This window comes from Cervus canadensis, chromosome 5 (assembly GCF_019320065.1).
Source record: "Cervus canadensis isolate Bull #8, Minnesota chromosome 5, ASM1932006v1, whole genome shotgun sequence".
In the NCBI taxonomy this organism is placed as follows: domain Eukaryota; kingdom Metazoa; phylum Chordata; class Mammalia; order Artiodactyla; family Cervidae; genus Cervus; species Cervus canadensis.
Genome location: NC_057390.1, coordinates 20,248,760 through 20,252,156, shown reverse-complemented (window position 1 = coordinate 20,252,156; position 3,397 = coordinate 20,248,760). Strand labels below are relative to the sequence as shown.

The 3,397-nt window shown below is 45.2% G+C and overlaps 1 pseudogene; it reads right to left on the bottom strand.

The window, feature by feature from the left end:
* Positions 1-1,558: 1,558 nt before the first annotated feature.
* LOC122441655 lies at positions 1,559-2,109 on the bottom strand (annotated as a pseudogene).
* Between the last annotated feature and the right edge of the window lie 1,288 nt (positions 2,110-3,397).

Below are 3,397 nucleotides of genomic sequence, written 5' to 3'. Positions count from 1 at the left end.
TGCTTAGTTCATGCCTGTGATGTTGTGGAATTTGTCTTGAATACTAGTAAGAGGATCCTATCTTGCATGTCACCTTATTTGCAGAGATGGGGTTAAAGACATTCGCCTTAAGAGACTGGGGTAAAAATTCACTTGAAAAGCCAGGCCCAGCGGCAATAGCCTGAATAAAGGCATGAAGTGGTGCCTGGGGTTGGCCTACACAGGAAATGATAAATGCAGTGTGGCTTTAGTGTGGAATGCCTGGTGGGGTGGGGATAAGACATGAGAGATGAAGCTCCAGAGGGATATGGGGCTAAGGAAATGTTTCTTTTCCTTGAGAGGAATTGAATATCTATAAAGACTTCTAAGCTTGGGAACGGCAGGGTTAGCCTCTCCTTCCCCCAACCTCTGGTCCCTTGGAAAATACTTAGGGCAGGCAGTGTAAGGGTGGCCTGGAGGAGTGGGGAATGGTTGTTAGGGAGCAAAGGCAATCTCTGATGAGGCCCAAATGGAGCTGTGAGAGTGGGAATGGAGAGAAGAGGTCTTTCAAAAGAATAATGAACAGGATTCACTGGCCATTATGTGTTGGGGTGGGATGTATTTGAGGAAGGAGTTGAAAGGAAGAAGAAAAGCAAATGATGCTCAACAGATATCATTTTTCTTCCCTTCTTTCCCTCTAGTGGTTAGAGGTACCCAAGAGCCAGGAGATCCTCCCTGGGGAAAGGGCTGACTGGCTAGTTTTGAGAGAACAAGATGGAAGCCTTGGTTCTCAAGCACTAGAGTGTCCCCTGAGCCTTTTCACCTGGCGTGGTGGCTCTGTTTGCCCACTTGCACACACCTGTCCATGTTGGGCTCCAACATACATCGCCTCTCTCCCTGTTAAAAGACAAAGAATACCAGTAACCATGACTATGTTGAGACCTTATACAGTTTGTCTAAAAAAAGAATCTGCTGTCAAGTTATGAGGATCTGGACTTCCTGGCGGTCCAGTGATTAAGACTCTGCACTTCTACTGCTATGGGCAGAGGTTCAGCTGCTGGTTGGGGAATCCCGCATGCTGTGTGGCATGATGGAAAAGAGGATCGACCATTGAATATGGAGCTCAGGTTTGGCAAGCACCACACATCTGTCTATCTAGATGAATATTTTTCAATACAAGGCTTTTCTTTCATCTTTAAAATATTCAATATCACAGATAGGCCTGAGGAATCATCTGGCATTTGGTTGTGCCTGTAGTTGGACAACTTTGTTGTTGTTCAGTCACTAAATCTTGTCTGAATGTTTGCGACCCCATGGACTGCAGCACGCCAGGCTTCCCTATCCTTCTCTATCTCCCAGAGTTTGTTCAAACTCATGTCCACTGAGTCAATGATGCCATCCAATCATCTCATCCTCTGCTGCCCCCTTCTCCTTCTGCCCTCACTCTTTCCCGGCTTCACGGTCTTTTCCAATGAGTCAGCTCTTCATCTCAGGTGGCCAGGGTATTGGAGCTTCAGCTTCAGCATCAGTCCTTTCAGTGAATATTCAGGACTGATTTCCTTTAGGATTGACTGGTTTGATCTCAACTACTTAGATCTTCTTAATCACCCTGGGGAACAGCTCCTTTCTCAGACAGATAGAAGCCATCCAGAATTTTTCTAATGTCTTTGCTTTTAAGCAGCCATGGCTTGCTGAATCAAAGCAGCTGAATTTGATGTAAGTTCAACGTTGTTTCCTTCCAGAATTAACTCATCTTTATGGTCTTGAGATACTTAACAAGCAACACCTGGCTTCATCTAAACCCTGTGTATGTATTTTGTGTCCAAGAAATTTTGGAAATAACGTGGATGGAGGAGTATACACAGACGTCACCTGCTAACAAAAGCCCAGTGTAGCACCCTTGATTGTGTTCTGTCCATGGCCACAAAGAGTGCAAACAACAGCCAGTCCCTTTCTGTTGGATAGCGCCCCACCCTTTGTCAACCTGGAGCTGCTGCTTTTTCTTCACAAAGAGACTGAATTCTACATTGATGTCATTGAACTCCCTCTGCAGGGTTCCTCTCGGCCCGTCACAGTAGTTGCGCTTCTCTTCAGAGGGATGTTGATGTTTTCTGGAATGTTGACAGTTTAACTGTTGTGAATGGTCTTCATTCTCACAGTAGATGCAGCAAAGAGAGCTGCGTATTTAGGTTAAACCTGGTGAGCAAGTACGAAGCATGGTGAAGCCGTGTGGGGAGGGGTGGGACAGCTTTAGCCTTTGCTGGAAGTGTAAGTCGCTCACTGGTGTCTGACTCTTTGCAACCCTGTGGACTATACAGTCTATGGCATTCTCCAGGCCAGAAGACGGGAGTGGGTAGCCTTTCCCTTCTCCAGGCCAGAAGACGGGAGTGGGTAGCCTTTCCCTTCTCCAGAGGATCTTTCCAACCCAAGGATCAAACCCAGATCTCCTGCCTTGCAGGCAGATTCTTTACCAACTGAGCTATCAGGGAAGCCTGAGCCTTTGCAGGGAAGAGGCCAAATGCTTTACATATCTGTAAATACCTCATTTAATCCTCCCAAGACTCTGTGGGCATTCGTGTTCCCCTTTCATAGTCTGGGAAACTGTGGCTCTGCCAAGTGACTATATCTTTCTGAAGCTCTTGACCTGCCCCCAAAATGCATTCCTGGGATAGGCAAGGTGGTCAGTGGTCCAGGGTGTGATTTCCAAGGGCTCCACGTTCTGCTCAGTGCTTAGGGAATGCTGCTTTCCTGAGAATCCTCATGTGGTCTCGAACCCAAACCAGTGGTTCCTTCGACCATCCTCATTATAACCATTGTTAGGATAATCAATATGAAGTTGAAGCAAGGTAGTTAAAAGTATCCACAAAATCAAAATAAATTGCAGCACAATGTTTATCTATTAGTAGTAAACTAAAGCAGGCAGCCTCTCAGTACTGGGTTCTCCTTTGGCCCATGTGCAGATATTGGTTTTCTTACTACAAGCACGGTACCATTTCCTGGTCACCATGATTATGCTATAAGCTGATGTTGAAAATTAGCAGGTCATAGGCTGTATCCAGGCTGAAGATGTGTATTATTAGACCTGGAAGTTGACTTTAATTTTCTTTCTTTTTTTTTTTAAATTGAGATAGTTATCAACAATGAAATAAATATTAAGAAGTTTTACCTAAAAACCTTATTCTGACTTTTCTTGAAAATTCAGAAGAGGTCATAACCCAAGACCCACTTTCCCCATAGCAGCAACTGGCCGGAACTAGCAGTTATCCCCACAGCTGTCCCAATCCCTGACCTGTTTGCCACATTCCCCCGGAGCTTGCTTCATTCACCTGGGTTTCCTATCTGCACCTTCCAGGCATCTGAGTTCATGACTCCTGTATGCTGCAGACTGAGATCTAATGATTATTTACATTAGATCACATCAACAGTATGAATATTATGA